The sequence below is a fragment of the Microtus pennsylvanicus genome, chromosome 1, assembly GCF_037038515.1.
Source record: "Microtus pennsylvanicus isolate mMicPen1 chromosome 1, mMicPen1.hap1, whole genome shotgun sequence".
Lineage (NCBI taxonomy): Eukaryota > Metazoa > Chordata > Mammalia > Rodentia > Cricetidae > Microtus > Microtus pennsylvanicus.
The window spans coordinates 67,408,358-67,426,921 of NC_134579.1; positions in this window are offsets into that span (position 1 = coordinate 67,408,358).

Here is an 18,564-nt window from a genome sequence, read left to right on the forward strand (position 1 = left end):
AGGAAGGAAGTCTAGTCGCCAGCAGAGCAGGAAGTGAAGAGAGAAAGGAGAGGGAAGTGGCCGCTTTTTTAAAGGGAGAGAGACCACGCCCCAATGGGCTGGTATCTCAGCAGTGATAGGCTGGAGGAGTGGGAGGACCTCCCGTAACAAGAATGTATCAAAACTTAAAAGAAACTTGAAAAACAAAACACAGAAGTAAATTTGTGACATTGTATTGAGAAAGAACTTCTTAGATAAACTGCAAAATAACAAGAATAAATTGCTTGCTTAGGAGCGCTAGCATACTGTGATCCACAAAAATTATGCAGTGAAATTTCAGGTGATAAAGTAAAAGGTTGACCCACAAGAATGAATGTGTTCTGAAGGAGATAAACCCAGTTGCAAGACATTGGGCCCACTACCTTTTGTATAATGACTGAGCTCACAATAAATGTCTTGTGAAGCCATAAGCCTTTTCCTTTCTCTAAATAGGACCTGTACCAAATGATTCAGCAGTATATAGATTATTGGGCACAACTTTTCTCATGTACTTGTGTAATTGGGTCACTTTCTTCTACTCCGTGGGACATCCAGTGAGAAATTTAGTCATGCAGTCAATCACCTTGGTTTCCACAGTCTCATCTCTGCTTTGTTCCCTGAGAAAAACTTAGAAGCCAGCTCTCTGAAATTATCTTCGATTCAGCAGGACATTTAGTCAGGAAAGGAGTTCTTCATATGGATCAAATTTGGGAATTCCTTTAGGGAGAATATGATGCCAGGAAGGTTGGCATCTAGTTGGTTGATACCTATCTATAGGAGAAGTTACATTTAAAGACCAGATATTGTGAGTGAATTGACTAGCTTTGAGATTTATGAGCCTTAAAGGTAAACATACTGGTATAGGGGATATGGTAGAGGCAAAAAAAAAGCATAAGGGGGACTGTCTGAATGTCCCTGGAAGTTGAAGTATTTGGCTAAGTGACAATGTATGAAACTAGATCCTTCTTCCCCCAGTAAAAAGGAGTCATTAAAAACAACCATTAATTTTTCTCATAATCCCATGTAGCTGGGTAAAAAGGAAGGGGTCTTGGGACAAAAGCCCAACTTTATAAAGATTATTAAGGCTCTTTGTAGCAATAGGATCAGTGGGGCTGCATTCCGCCACCCAGCTCCTGCCACCGGCTAGCTTTACCGGAAATAACAACACACAAACTGTATTCTTTTAAACACTGCCTGGCCCATTAGTTTCAGCCTCTTAACCCATTTCTAATAATCTATGTAGCATCATGAGGTGCACTTACCAGGAAAGATTCAGCATGTCTGACCTGGTGGCTGGCTGCATCACCATCTGCCTCAGAGAGCAGAGCTATCGCATCTGCCCAGGAGAGGGGAACATGGTGTCTCTCCAGAGAGCAGAGCTGTCAAGTATGAGCTCAATTCCTCTTCCTCCCAGCATTACTGTTCTGTTTACTCCACCCACCTATGTGTTGCGGGAGGTCCTCCCGCTCCTCCAGCCTATAGCCGCTGAGATACCAGCCCATTGCGGCGTGGTCTTTCTCCCTTTAAAAAAGTGGCTACTTCCCTCTTCTCTCTCTCTTCACTTCCTGCTCCGCTGGTGACTAGACTCCCTTCCTGGTTGCGCAGAGGGCTGTTGTCTGGGACGGTGATCTGTAAGTTTTTTCCCCTTTAAAAAAATACCACCCTATTAATCATAATTCCAAACTGGTGTGGCATTGTTTGTGACTTACGCCTTCAGTTGGCGTAGTCTCTGTTGTAATATGAGCAGCAAGGTACTTTCCCGGCACCCGGCCGCCCGCACGGCTAGCTTTACCCAAAATAATTACACGGACACTGTATTCCTTTAAACACTGCTTGGCCCATTAGTTTCAATTTCTTATTGGCTAGCTCTTACATATCGATCTAACCCATTTCTAATAATCTGTGTAGCCCACGAGGTGGCTTACCAGGAAAGATCTTAACCTGCGTCTGTCTGGAGTGGAAGAATCATGACGACTCCCTGACTCAGCTTCTTTCTCCCAGCATTCGGTTCTGTTTACTCCGCTTACCTAAGGGTTGGCCTATCAAATGGGTCTAGGCAGTTTCTTTATTAATAAGAAATCACTCCCACATCACCTATGTTCTAACCAATAAAATGGGTCAAGGCAGTTTCTTTATTTTTTAACCAATGACCTTCCTCTATCAGCTCTTAAAGAGGAAATGAAAAATGCCCTTAAAGAAGTAGAAGAAAAGACAACAAAAAATGGAAGAAGTCAAAAAATCCCTTAAAGAAAACCAAGAAAAAGCAATCAAATAGTTGCAGAAAAGGCTCAAGACATGAAAAGGGAAATATAAGCAATAAAGAAAACCAAACCAAGGGCAATCTGGAAATGGAAAATCTGCGTAAATGATCAAAAACTACAGAAGCAAGCATAAGCAACAGAATACAAGAGATGGAAGAGAGAATCTCAGGCATTAAAGATACAATAGAGGAAATCAATTCAGTGATCAAAGAAAATGTTAAATTCAAAAATTCTTAACACAAAATATCCAGGAAATCTGGGAAACCATGAAAGGACCAAACCGAAGAATAACAGAAATTGAACAAGGAGAAGTCTAGCTCAAAGGCACAGAAAACACTTTCAACATAATCAAAGAGGAAAGCATTCCCAACTTGATGAAAGTCATGCCTATGAAAATACAAGACACTTACAGAACACCAAATAGATGTGACCAAAAAAAGTCCCCTTGTTACTGAATAATCAAAACACTAAACATATAGAATAAAGATAGAATATTAAGATCTACAAATAATAAAGTCCAAGTATTATATAAAGTCAGACCTATCAGAATTACAAGCAACTTTGCAATAAAGACAGTGAAAGCAAGAAGGTCCTGATTGCAGATGCCAGCCCAGACTATTATATTCATCAAAGCTCTCAATCAACATAGACAGATAAAACAAGATATTCTATGACAAAACCACTATTTAAGCAATACCTATCCACAAATCCAGCCCTACACAAAGTAATAGAAGGAAGAAAAAACAATTTAAGAAAGTTATCTACACCCACAAAAACGAAGGCAATAGATAGTCACACACTAGCAAATCCCCCCCCCCAAAGAAATTCACACACAATATCAACACCAACAACAAAAACTAACAGGAACTAGCAATCACTGGTCATTAATAACCCTTAATACCAGTGTACTCAATTCCTCCATAAAAGGACACAGGCTAACAGATCAGATATAAAAGCAGAATCTATCTTTTTGTTGCATACAAGAAATATACCTAAACCTCAAAGACTAACATGACCTCAGAGTAAAGGGTTGTGAAAAAGATTTTCTAATCAAATGGACCTAAGGAACAAGCTGGTGTTGCTATCCTAATGTCTAGCAAAATAGACTTCAAACTAAAATTAGTCAAAAGAGATGAAGAAGGTCATTTCGTATTCATCACAGGAAAAAAATCCATTAGGATGAACTCTTAATTCTGAACATCTATGCCCCATATACAAGGGTACTCTCATTTGTAAAAGAAACATTACTAAAGCATAAATCACACATCAAGCCCCATACTCTAATAGCGGGAGACTTTAACACACTAGACAAGTCGCAGACAGAAACTTAACTGAGAAAGAAAGGAATTAACAGATGTTGTGACTTATACAGTCTTAACTACATCTATATAACGTTTCACCCAAACAAAAAAGAATATACCTTCTTTTTAGCACCTCCTTTCTGGATCCTTCTTAAAAATCGACCACATACTTGGTAACAAAGCAAATCTCCACAGATACAGAAAAAATCACAATAACCTCCTGTGTCTTATTAGATCATCATGGTTTAAACTTAGAATTCAACAACAACATTAATTACAGAAATCTCTAAAACTCATGGTAACTGAACAATGAACAACTGAATCATCACTGGGTCAAGGAAGAAATAAAGAAAGAAATTAAAGACTTTCTAGAATTCAATGAAAATTACTGTAACATTCGTAAACTTATGGGACACAATGAAGTGATAAGAGGAAAATTCATAGCAATACATTCCTATATAATGAAGCTGGAAAAAAATACCACACTAGTAAATTAACAGAACACCTGAAAGCTCTAGAACTAGAGAAGCAAAACTCACCCAGGAAGACTGAATGACAGGAAATAATCACATTGAGAGTTGAAATCAACAAAAGAGAAACAAAGAAAGCAATTTAAGGAATCAATGAGACAAAGAGTTGTATCTTTATCCAAACTAACCAAAAGGCAGAGAGACTCTTCAGGTCATAATTTAAAAACCTGTTCTCTACCAAATTGTAAAACTTAAAGGAAATAGACAATTTTCTGGATAAGTACTGGACATCAAAATTAAATCAAGACCAGATAAGCAAATTAAATAGGCCTATAATCACTAAGCAAATAGAAGAAGTCATTAAAGGTATTCCAACCAAAGAAAATTCTGGGCCAGATGGTTTCAGAGCAGAATTCAAAGAACTAATACCAATACTCCTCAAATTATTCCAAGCATTAGAAACAGAAGAAACATTACCAAATTCTTTTTATGAGGCTATAGTTACACTGATACCAAAATTACACAAAGACACAACTAAAAAAGAAAATTACAGACCAATCCCCCCCACAAACATTGATGCAAAAATATGCAATAAAATACTGGAAAACTAATTCCAAGAACATATAAGAAAAATAATCCACCATGACCAAGTAGGCTTTATCCCAGAGTTGTAGGGAAGGTTCAACATATGAAAATCACCAATGTAATTCAACATATAAACAAACTGAAAGAAAAAAAAACCACATTATCATTTCACTAGATACTGAAAATGCCTTGACAAAATCCAATACCCCTTAATGATAAAAGATTTGGAGAGAGCAGGATTGCAAGGAACATACCTAGATGTAATAAAGGCAATATACAGCAAGCTAACATCAAACTAAGTGGAAAAAAACACAAAGAAATTAGGAACAAGACAAGGATGTCCACCTTATCCATACCTATTAAATATAGTACTTGAAGGTATAGCTACTTCAATAAGACAACAAGGGGATACAAATTGGAAAAGAAGTCAAATTTTTACTTTTTCTTGATGATATGATAGTATACACAAGTGACCCAAAAAAATTCTACCAGGGAACACTTACAACTGAGAAACACTTTCAGCAATGTGGCAGGACACAAGATTAACTCAAAAATCAGTAGCCCACCTATATACAGAGGAGAGGGGAGAAAGGAAGCAGAAGAGAAAAAAATTATAGCTAAATACAAACAATAAAAAAAGGAAAAAGAACTGTATCTCCACTCCAGCCTCCTGAAACTAAACAAGTCAGTTTTCAAGAAAATCACAAACCAAGGGCAACCAGTAACCAATACCCCCAACAATAAGGAAAAGAGCAATGGCAATACTAGGCCAGGGCCAACTTCCCTTTCACTCAGGTACCTCAAGGCAATAACCAGATAAAGACAAAACCTGGGACTTGTCCATACTTGCCCATGAATGGAAAGGCCTGGGCCCACTCATGTTAGCCCTATCCAATAAGAAAGGTATAAATATGATTGTCACTTGCATAAACTAATCCTAGATAGAATGATCAAGTTCTTTTTGAATTCCTTCAGTTGTGTATAAAAGAACCTGCAAGCTTTTCTTGGGGGTCACTGTAGGCAGAGGTTGCATGTTCATTTCTCAGCCACCCAGACCTAAAATAATCACTCAGAAAGTGTATTAATTACAGTACTGCTTGGTATATTAGCTTGTGCATATTTCTAGCTCACTCTTACATATTAAATCAACCAATCTTTAATAATCTGTGCATCACCACAAGGCCATGGCCTACTGACAAGTTTCCAGCATCTGTCTCCTGTGGCAGCTACCTGGCACCTCTCTGATTCCACCTTCTTTTCTCCTCTATCTCTGTTTAAAATTCCCACCTTCCACTATTCTGCCATAGTCCCAAAACAGCTTCTTTATTAAACAATGGCAATAAAACATATTTACAGCATACAGAGGGGAATCCCACATCAGGTTGCCATTTACCAGTTTTTTTAATTTTAATTTTTTTATTTATTTAAACATTTTTTTCCAAATTCCCACTCCCTCCCCTCATCCCACTCCCCTCCGTCTCTCTCCACAGACCCTTCTACCCCCTCTAATCCTAAGAGAGGGCCATGCAGCCCACCCTGTATAAAGTCCCAGGCCCTCCCTACTACATCTAGGTTGAGCAAGGTTTACATCCATAGGGAATAGAATCCCAAAAAGCCAGTACATGCAGTAGAGACAAATCCCAGTGTCACTAGCAGTGGCCCCACAGTCTGCCCCAGCTGTCAACCAACCCTCTTCAAAGGGGCTTGGTTGTTCCCATGCTCATTGACTCCCACTCCAGTTGGAATTGGTGAGCTCCCATTAGTTCAAGCAAACTGTCTCAGTAGATGAACCCCTCATGGTCATAAATTCCTTGCTCATACTCTCACTCCCTCCACTCTTCAACTGGATCTTGGGAGCTCAGCCCAGTGCTATGATGGGGGTCATTACCTCTGTTCCCATATGTTGTTGGATGAAGGTTCTATGGTGATATTTAAGATAATCATCAGCCTCACTACAGGGTAAGGCCAGTTCAGACACCCTCTCATCTATTGCTTAGGGTCTTAGCTGGGGTCATCTGTGTGGGTCTTGGGCATTTTTCTAGAGCCAGGATTCTTGCTAAATCCATAATGGCTTCCTCAATCAAGATATCTCTTTTCTTGCTGTCATATCTGTCTTTCCTCCTTCTCCACTATTGATGTGGGAGTCTTCTGTTTTGTGTTGATATCATTGGTTAAATAAAGAAACTGCCTTGGCCCTTTAATAGGACAGAAAATTAGGTAGGCAGAGTAGACTGAACAGAATTCTGGGAGAAAGAAAGCCGAGTCAGTCAATCATGATGATTCTCCCACTCCAGACAGACGCAGGTTAAGATCTTTCCTGGTAAGCCAGCTCCTGGTGCTACACAGAATATTAGAAATGGGTTAGATCAATATGTAAAAGCTAGCCAATCAGAGGTTAAAACTAATGGGCCAAGCAGTGCTTAAAATAATACAGTTTCCATGTTATTTCAGGTATAAAGCTAGCCATTTGGGCAGCTGGGTACCAGGAATGTAGCCCGCTGCTCCTACAACAGAGTGGCGCTCCAACGTGATGGACTAAATCCACTTAAAAACCTGAGAGGGCTTTAAAAAACAGAGCCAGAGATTAACACAGCTTTTGGCTGTTTGTGGCTGGCTTGCTGCAAAGAAATTTTCCTGACTCAGCAGCAGAAAAAAACTGGCTGTTTTAAAATGCTGGCTTTCTGGGCTGTGCCGCCATTGCAATCTCTGTCTGGCTCCTGTGGGAGACAGAGCTTTTGAATGGGGTTTTTGTGATTAAAATGCTTGCTTGCTTGATGGCAATGTGGACTTGCTGTGTGCCTGGAACAGTGCTCGGTTCATGGGCACCAAATGGCTGAGGCAAGAGCAGCTCAGGCTCTGCTCTGCCATGCTGAAATGTGCTGATCTCAGGGGGAACTGCCGTAATTACCATAATAACAGCGCAGTTAAGGTTTAGACTGGGCAGGAAACAGGTTCTACCTATTACCGTATTACCTCTACATGGCACAACTTAAGTTTTTAAGAAGTGCTTAACATTTTAAGAACTGCTCCTGGATAGAAAAAAGTTACAGATTCACAGTAGGACAGATTCAGACATATAAGACCTCTATGGACCACAATGTTGGATGAGTTACATAAGCTTGGGAGAGAAAAGAAAAAAATATATAGAGAATGCCTTAAAAAAGGGGTAAAGTCTTTAAAGAGACAGAGCACAGATAGTTATAGATTAAAAGAAATAAAGAAAAATAAGCCATGTAAAAGTGGAAAATTCACAAAGTGTCTGGATTCTTTGTATTGTGTTTTCTTTAAAATTTTTGACTGTGAAGGAGCTAAGTACAGAGAGACATTTCATTACATGGGCTGCCAAACTAAACCAAAATGGATATAAGGGTATTATGATTTCAGAATTTGGGTCTAAGGATATGATGCTTTGGAGAGGGTTTTCTTTTGTTTTCACAGAGGATGAGACCCTGTGGATTGCTTCTATCCCAATATGGTATGATAGACCATGCCTTCCTGAAAGGTTGCTGTGAACACCTTCAGAAAATTACTTCACTGAACTGCCAACTGAGATGAACCTGGCACACAGGTTACCACATGAAAGATATGATTAACAGTGCCACCATTCAGCAGGAAGCAGTTTGGAGAGAAAAAACTGTGCCCATGTTCCTATATATTGTTTATAAATGTTCTTTTACATTTGAAGGGGGAGATGATATAGATATAATTTGGATTGATAAGAATCTTGGTTTACTAATACTAATTTAAGGTCAATCTTGTTATATGTATATTTCTGATCTTGATTAAGGTATTATGATTGTGTAGTTCATTTAAAAATGTAATGTATAATAGGAAATGTAGGTTGCTAATGGATAATCATCGATAATAGTAAAGCCTGTAGTCATGTTAGTTAGCTTTTCTAGATATATAGAGATATATTTCAGTTAGATAGGCATTCTTCATATCTTTCAGAGACTGCAGAATATGGCATTTAATGTTTTAATAACTTAGGGCTTTTAATGACAATGAGACATATCTGCTCTTGGCAGCACCAATCTACTTCAAGAGGAAGACGGGCATCGAAGAGGCTCCTTATAGAGTTAGTTAGCCATTTGGGCAAGAAACTGCCCTTGCTCGGACTGTTGCATAAAGTGGACACAAAGAACCCGCAGAAAGAGGACTGCTGAACTTGCCTAAAGGTGAAAGAGTCTGTGAGACATTCTGTAGGACACACCAGATAGTGACTGAACTGCCTTTGAAATTTCCTGCTTCATGGATATGTCTGCTGAATACTATGGCCTGTAGGCTGAAGATGGATGCCCCAATGGTACAAAAGAACTTTGGGTGACTGTCCAGGAAGCGAGATGTCTCTGTCATTTCTAGAGTTTTGAAAGTTGCTTAATTCTTATTTACTTAGGTAATATTGTATCTTTCTGGAGTCTTTGATGGAGTTGAAGAATGGTTAGTTATAGTTATAGTTTTCCTTAGTTATGATAAAGAATAAAATAGATATAAATATTGTAACTGTAATTCTTGCTTGATAACTTTTGTTATATGTAATTTTACTATGTTAAAGTTAAAGCCTTTCTTTTTGTTTAAACAGAAAAAGGGGAAATGATGTGGGAGTCTTCTGTTTTGTGTTGTTTTTATTGGTTAAATAAAGAAACTGCCTTGGCCCTTTAATAGGACAGAAAATTAGGTAGGCAGAGTAGACTGAACAGAATTCTGGGAGAAAGAAAGCCGAGTCAGTCAGTCACAATGATTCTCCCACTCCAGACAGACGCAGGTTAAGATCTTTCCTGGTAAGCCAGCTCCTGGTGCTACACAGAATATTAGAAATGGGTTAGATCAATATGTAAGAGCTAGCCAATCAGAGGTTAAAACTAATGGGCCAAGCGGTCTTTAAAAGAATACAGTTTCCATGTAATTATTTCGGGTATAAAGCTAGCCATGTGGGTGGCCGGGTTTCAGGAATGTAGCCCGCTGCTCCTATTACAACACACTATCCCATCCCTTCAAGTTCTCCTTAACCCTTCCTTCTCCACTTCTTTCTACCCCATCCCCCACCTCGTTATCAACTTTTTTTTTTCTGATTCCAATTTCCAGGTGGATCTATATAAGTTTTTCTTTGGGTTCACTTTATTCTTTAGGTTCTCTAGGATCATGAACTATAGGTTCAAGCCCTTTGTTAATGGCTAGAATCTACTAATGAGTAAGTACATATGATATTCGTTTTTTTGGGGGGGGTTTGGGTTACCTGTTTCTTTTGTCCTTCTTTACTCAGATACTGTAGCAGGGTTTCTTTGTATTCCCTGACTGGTGATTCTCTGAAGTATCAACCAACAGACTCCTCTCTCTAGTTGATGCCTTCCTGTCATAACCCAAACACTGAGAGTGATGCCATGATGATGTTGATTCCCTCCCTGACTCAGGACTGTCATCCACTGACTCTTCTCATTCAAAGACTGTCATAAGGTAAGCGCCTATTCTACCTTCTTACCCTAGAAACCTGTGTGTGGTTTTTTCAGTAGTTTTCCTAAAAGCTAACTTTTGACTTTGCTAATCTGTTTAGTTGCATGTGTTTTAAATAGACAATTTATATATCATAGATATTATTTCCTATCTATTTAGGATTTTGCTATCTTCTCACCCCCTTTCTTTCTTTCTCTGTTGCCAAGCATAAAACTTGGCCTTTGCACATGCTAATCAAGTGCTCTATACAAAGCTACACCCCAACTTGCTATTCCTTCGTTTTTTTTAAAAAAAATATCTTTGAGAATTTCATATATGAATATAATATATTTGGATCAACTTGACCTTCCATTCCCTTCCCTCCAACTCCTTTCTTACCTCCACTGTCACGTTTCCTTCTCAACTTCCTTCACTCTTTGTCTGAACCCACTGAGTTCAGTCAGTGCTGGCCTTATATGCATAGTGTTAGGGTCGGCAACGGGAAAGTGGCCATCATCCCCAATCCTGTTTTCTTAATCAATTATTGAAAGCTGTTGTGGCTTGCTTTGTAATCCTGCAAGTGGCTAATTCATAAAAGTTTCACAGTTTTGACAATACTTATCATTGTTGAGCAAAGATGTCTCTTTTGAGACTTGGTTTTTCTGTGTAGCCTTTGCTGACCTGGAACTCACTCTGTACATCAAGTTGGCCTCAAACTCACAGAGTTCTGCATGCCTCTGCCTCCCAAGTGCTCTACCATAGTCTGACAAGCAAAGATGTTCTTATGTGTCTATTTTTATGTGTTTATTATTTCAAACATATAGTTTTGCTGTTAAAATGTTATATTCTTATATTTATTTTCTTGCTTCATTTTTCAGCTTGTGTGAGAGGTATTTCAAATATCTTTTTTTTTGTTTTTGTTTTTTTTGTTTTTTTGAGACAGGGTTTCTCTGTGGTTTTGGAGCCTGTCCTGGAACTAGCTCTTGTAGACCAGGCTGGTCTCGAACTCACAGAGTTCCGCCGCCTGCCTCTGCCTCCCAAGTGCTGGGATTAAAGGCGTGCGCCACCACCGCCTGGCTTCAAATATCTTTTACTTAAGCTATTATCTTGTTTAATTCTTGTATTTCTTTCACTTTAAGGTTTCAAGTATGAAGTTGCATTAGTAAAAACAAGCAACATTTAAATTGTTAAATTTCTTGGTGAATTACATCTTTTATCAGTACAAAGTACTCTTCTGCCTTTGTCAGGGGCCTTTTCATGATAGTTGTCTGAAATGACTGACTGCCCACTGCATTCATTTTCATTTTATCTTATACCCAGCTATTTTAGATGCTTTTACTGGGAAATTTATTCTAGTTGTTTAGCCTACAAAGTATCAAGTTAGAATGCTGTGATTTTCTTAAGTCAGTTTTTCCTCCAATGTGATTTCTTGGATTACCTTTTATGGCTTTCTGAGCTCTTTTTTTCCAGTCTTCTTACTTTGGTAACTCGCTTTCCCAGTAAAGACATTATATCCTCTCCCTGCTCGGACGGCTGTTGCCTGTAACCTACACCTCAGAGGCTGGCAGAGCCAAAAAGGAGCATAAAGTCAATCTAAATGCCCACAGAAGAGTGCATGGCTCTCTCTCCAGAGACTGACAAGAACTCTCCATCCATAGTTTATTTATGGGCATTTCAAAGTGTTTTCTGCTAAAATTGGTGAAATGAAGTCTTAAATTTAGGACTACATCCAGAATTCTCTAGTTCATGAATCACTGGCACCAAAGTAAAAGGAGAATTTTGAGCCAAGAGCAAGAGCCAGCTAAAAATGGAATGGAAAAAGTGAATGGAACGTAGGAGGAGCAATTTCCTTCTCCTTGTGCCTTTTGTGTCCTTGCAGGTACCATGAAGCAAGGCCCCTGCCAAGTGGGTCTCAGTTCTGTCCAGAATTAGAACCCAGCCCTGTGGTAGAAGGTTGCTCACATAGTAGGTGAACATTACTTCCCACCTGCCTTTCCCTGAATAGAATTACATTCTTTGGGAACTCTGTAGTTATTTTATTTCCCATGTGACACAGAAAGGAATTGCAGTCACCTTGCGGGGAGGATGAAGGAACTGGACTGGGTATCACAAAAGTTATACACTTTTAATGTCTGGAAATTTCAAGCATGTGATTAATCACAAAATGACTTATAAATAAGCATAAATCCTCAACATTGCTCTTCATTCCCCTCCCAAGGATTCTTGGAGTAGTGAAATTCATATCTTCAAGATACATTTTAAATGCAAAACCTACCATGCTTTCTAGCTCAAGTTTTAATTTTGATAAATGTTTATGCAGGATCTAAGACTATGGATAGGCAAACATACACATTTGTTCAAATACACACAAGTGCACCTATGTATAGGCATGTATTCTTGCATCCATGAGTATGCCACAGCCAGTACTCTTTAGTACAAATTTCCAATCAATAAGAACTATGATTGTATAGTGTCCCTAAAATATTATCACTAAAACACAACACCATTGTTCTGTATATGAATGCTTTGGGCCATGAATAGGGCCAATATGCCTGTGACTGGGGTCTGCTCATTTCTAGGTAGTAGCAGGCTGTGTACACCTGTATAAACAAATTAATACACAAAGCATTACTTTTCCAATCTAGAGAGAAGTAGCATTATTTGGATGAAGGCCGCTGTCTTCTCACTTCAAGACACAGAAAGAAAAATAGACTTTAGGCAGGTCACTTAGAGAAAATGATTCACAAAGACACCAGTCTTAGGACAGCGTCTTTTTTAAGCAAGGCCTTCAGCAAGCAGGTTTAATACATGGGTTCTTCTTCTTTACACTGCAGATAATTATACCAGTGAGTAGGAACCAAAACTCTTGCTAGCCACAGAAAGAAACACTTAAAGGCTGCTGCCAGCCAAGGGAAGTTCTGATTGCAATGCTTACCTAGAGTGAAGCAAATTCTGAACAAACATTCTTTGGTCTTCTGGATGGTGTATGATGTGTACATAGACTGTTAATAATGAACTGGGAAATGAAACTTAGAACTGCGCTTCTCACAGATGTTCATAAAACTTACATCAAATTGTATACAATGAAGTATTATATATTAGAAGTATAAAGAACTGAAGTCTATGTATCCATTAAAATGACATATGGTAAGTGTTGATATTCCTAAACAAGTTGTTGTCACAGAGCTTTATGGAAATTATCATTGACATTTTATTTTGGAAACTCTATACACTATACATAATGAAATTGAAGTTTTTAATGTGTACATAAATCACAATCCAGAAAAATAGACACTAAGTAGTGACTAATCACATCAAATTTAATTTCACCGAGCAGGTTATCATGTAAAGTTCTTTATCTTCAATCTTGATAATGTTTAATTTATTTTTACTACATCTAATCAGGTGTCATCAGTTTCCTTAATCAAGACCAATAAAGGGATAGATAGTGGAGGAATTCTGTAGTCAACCTAAGAAATATATATGGCTAGTGGAAGAATTCTATAGTCAACCTAAGAGATATATGGAAACCTCTGGGATGTGCTTCCATGATTTATTATCTTTTTTCAATTTTGTACTCATATACTGAAAACATTAGGAATGAAGTTACTGATAATTTGCTGTTTTGAAAACAAAATATACTTTCTTCTTTGTTATTTCACCATCTTTAACACTGCCGGCTTATACTTGAATGCACAGGAGAAATCTGCCTTTGACTACATGATTCAATCATTATTTCACTGAATTATTCTGGCAGTTAATGGTATGCACTTGCATCTTAGAAACTCCTCCACTGTGTCCCATGAATTTGAGTTTGATATTTATTCATTTTCATTCAATTCTACAAAGCCTTTAATGGCTTTCTTAATTTCTATCTTGATCGATTTTTCATTCAATAGAGAGTTGCTCAGTTTCCATGAGTTTGTAAGCTGTCTATTGTTTCTGCTGTTGTTGATATCCATCTCTAATTCTTGGTGGTCAGATATGTTGCAGGTTGTTATTTAAATTTCCTTGCATCTGTTGAGATTTGATTTTTTTCTGAGTATGTAGTTAATTTTGGAGAAAATTCCATGAGCTGCAAAGAAGATATATTCTTTTATGTTTGAATGAGATAATCTATAAATATCTAATAGGTACATTTAGTTTATAACATTAGTTAGTTCCAGTATTTCTCTATTTAGTTCTTATCTGGATGACATTTTGGGATATTGAAGTCTCCCACACTTAGTGTGAGAGGATCAATATATGACTTAAGATATGTATGACTTAGTGTTTCTTTCATGAACATGGGTGCTCTTGTGTTTGTTGCACAGATGGTAAAAATTTTAATGTCCTCTTGGAGGATTTTTTTTACTTTGGTGATTATGTAATGTTCATATATCTTTAAAAATGTTTTGGTTTGAGTCTCTTTTGCCAGTTATTAAAATGGTTACAACAGCTTGCTTCCTAAGTACATTTGCTTGGGATATGTTTTCTAACCCTTCTACCCAGAGGTAATGTCTACCATTGATGTTAAGTAATGAATCTTGGATGTAGCAGAAGAATGGGTTCTGTTTCTGTGTCCATTTTGTTAGTCTCAGCCTTTTTGTTGGGGAATTGGGACCACTGATATTGAGAGATACCAAGATATCAATTGGCAGTACTTGCTGATTCCTAGTATATTGTTGTTTCAGGGTGTGTGTGTGTGTGTGTATGTATGTATGTATGTGTGTGTGTATGTGTGTGTGCATGTATGTGTGTGTATCTTTCTGCTCTTGTGATTTGCTGGTCTGGAATAACTTATTTCCTGTATTTTCTTGGGCCTTATTAACTTCTGTAGGTTGGAATCTTCCTTCTAACACTTTATGTAGGGCTGAACCTGAAAATAGATATTTCTTAAATTTGGTTTTATCATAGAATGTCTTTTTTCATCTATGGTGATTGAAATTTTTGCAGGGTTTATTATTCTAGGCTGGCATCTCTTCTTTTGTAGGGTCTGTAGAATATCTGTCCAGGCCCTTCTGGCTTTTTAGAGTCTCCATTGAGAAGTCAGGTGTCAGAGAAACAACACTTTGCACAAAAGCATCAAGTAATACAAAATATTTTGGGGTAACTCTAACCAAGAAAGTTAAAGACTTATATGATAACAACTTCAAGTCTTTGAGAAAGATATTAGATGACTGGAAAATCTACCATGCTCATGGATTTGTAAGATTAATGTAAAAATGGCCACCTTACCCAAAGTAATCTACAGATTCAATGTAATCCCCATCAAAATTCCAAACCAATACTTCACATATCTTAAAAGGACAGTTTTCAGATTCATATGGAACCACACACACACACACACACACACACACACACACACACACACACAAACTAGGATAGCTAAAACAATTCTGACGAATAAAATAACTGTTGGAGATATCACCATCCCCAATTTCAAGTTGTACTACATATCTATAGTAATAAAACCAACATGATACTGAAATAAAAAAAGACACATTGATCAATGGAATTGAATAAAAGACATAGACATAAACCCACACACCTATGGACACCTGATTTTTGATAACGAAGCCAGAAATGTGCACTGGGGGAAAAAACAGAATGTTCAACAAATGAGGTTGACCAAACTGGATGTCTGCATGTAGAAGATCCAAATAGATCCATATTACCCTGTCCAAAACTCAACTCTAAAGGAATCAAATATTATAACATAAAACCAGATACACTGAACCTGATAGAAGAGAAAGTGGCAAATAGCTCTGAACCCATTAGCATAAGAAAAGACTTCCCAAAAAAAAAAAAGAAAAGACTTCCCAAACAGAACACTGATAGCACAGACACTAAGATCAAAAATAAATAGGCTCTCTTGAACCTGAGAAACCTCTGTATGCTAAAGAACACCACCATTTAGACAAGGAGACAGCCAAAATAATGAGAAAGGTTTTTATTTGTTTGTTTGTTTTATTGACTATACACCATATAAAAGGCTAATATCCAAATATGTAAAGAACCCAAGAAACAAAATATCAAGAAAACAATCCAATTTAAAAATAGGGTACAAATCTAAACAGAGAATTCTCAATAGAGGAAGCTCAAATGGCCAAGAAAAACTTAAATGTTTAACATCCTTAGACATCATGGAAGTGAAAATCAGAGGTGCTCAAAGATTTCATCTTACACTTGACAGAATGGCTAAGATTAAAAGCACAAGTTACAGTTCACAGTGGTAAAGTAGGGGAACACTTCTTCACTGCTGGTTGGAGTGAAAACTTGTACAGCCACTATGTGAATGAATACATCAGTTCCTCAGGAAGATGGGAATCATTCTACCTCAAGACTAGCTTTACCAGTATTCAGTACATACTGCAAGGACGCCTCATCCTATTACAGAGAGAGACACTTGTTCAACCATGCTCATTGCTGCTCTATTCATAATAACCAGAAATTGGAAACAACCCATATGCTCCTCAACAGGAGCATGTAATTTCACACACAATGAACTCATTAACTCAGAAGGAGTGTTCCCTTTACCCTACATCCTCTCCAGCATAAGTTGTCATCAGTGTTTTTGATCTTGGCCATTCTTACAGGTGTAAGATGGAATTTTAGGGTTGTTTTGATTTGCATTTCTCTGTTGGTAAGGATCATGAACATTTCCTTAAATGTCTATCAGCCATTTTAGATTCATTTGCTGAGAGTTCTCTGTTTAGATCCAGACTTAATTTTTTTTATATTGGATTATTTGCTCTTTTGATGACCAATTTCCTGAGCTCTTTGTATATTTTGGAGATCAGCCTTTTGTCCAATGTGAGGTTTGTGAAAATCTTTTCCCATTCTGTAGGCTGCTGTTTTGTCTTATTGACTATGTCCTTTGCTTTACAGAAGCTTCTCAGAGTCAGGAGGTCTCATTTATTAATTGTTTCTTTCCGTGTCTGTGCTACTGGGGTTATATTTAGGAAGTGGTCTCCTGTGACAATGTGTTCAATTGTACTTCCCACTTTCTCTTCTATGAGGTTCAGTGTGGTTGGTTTTATGTTGAGGTCTTTGATCCATTTGCTGTTAAGAGTGCAAACTGGTACAACCCACATTGGAAAACAGTATGGCAATTCTGCAGATTCCTTTCTAGGGCCTGTGACATGCCTAACAAGGGCTCAAGATTTACCATTCTGATCATTAGTTACCTCGAATAGGGGAGGCCTACAAGGACAAGAAGAGGGGCACACAAATAGGAAAAAAAGTCAAATTATCCCTACTTGCAGAAGATGGGATAATGTATTTAAGACACCCCAAAACATTGACCAGAAAACTAGTAGAAACAATCAGCCATTTCATCAAAGTGTCAGGGTACAAAATCAACCCACAAAAAGCCATAGTCTTTTTTTATACTACCAGAAAACACCCAGAAAAAATTATTATGAACAAATATCCATTTACAATGGCATCAAATACAATGAAATATTATAAAAGTGATCAAGAAAGACCTGTAAAAATGGAAAAACATCTCATAACCACTGATTGGCAGAATTAATATTTTGAAAATGACCATCTAATAACAACAATTTTTATATTCAAGGCAGTCACAACCAAAATACCCACAGCATTTTTACAGAAATATAAAAACCATTCTAAAATTTGTACCACAACAGAAAAGGTCCTGGGTAGTCAAAGATATACTGAAAAAAACAAAAAACAAATGAAAAAATTACCGAAGGCCTTACTACTATAGATTTCAAGATATATTATAGAACTATAGCAAGAAAGGAGCAGCATAACACTGGCATAAAATAGATACGTAGATCAATAAAACAAAATAGAAGTACAACACAAGTATTTGTAGCTACAGCCTTCTGATAATGACAACAAAGCCAAAAATAGACACTGGAGAAAAGACAGCATCTTCAGCAACTGGTTCTGGGAAAACTGGGTGTCTACATGCAGAAAGACAAAATTAGTCTTGCATCTGTTACCCTGCATAAAAATTATATCCAAGTGTAGCAGAGACCTCAGTGTGAAATCTGAAACATTAAAACTGTACAAAGAATATATAGGAACCACCCTGCAAGGCATCAGTGAGAAGCACTTCCTTAACTGGATTCCCTTTGATCAAGGATTAAGGCCAACCACTAATAACTGGGACCTCATAAAACTAAAAACACTTCTGTACAACTAAATAAACAATCAGTAATAAAATAAACCACAGGATATGAGAGGGGGTCTTCCAGTTATGCCTCTGAAAGAACATTCGTATAAGAATATACAAAGAATCAAATAAACAAAGGTACAATAAAACAAATGTGATAGGGAATCTCACCTGATAGTCCTCAATAAGAGAAATAAAAATGGCCACCAGAGGAGAAAGATGCCAATTGTCAGTTTGGACCTTACCAGTAGGCTTCAATCCTTGTAGTAAAATATACAATAATGGAAATGGGTTCATTCTAGATGTAAGAGCTAGCTAGTAACATGCTTAAGCTATTGTCCAAACAGTTTTGCAATAATATAGTTTCTGAG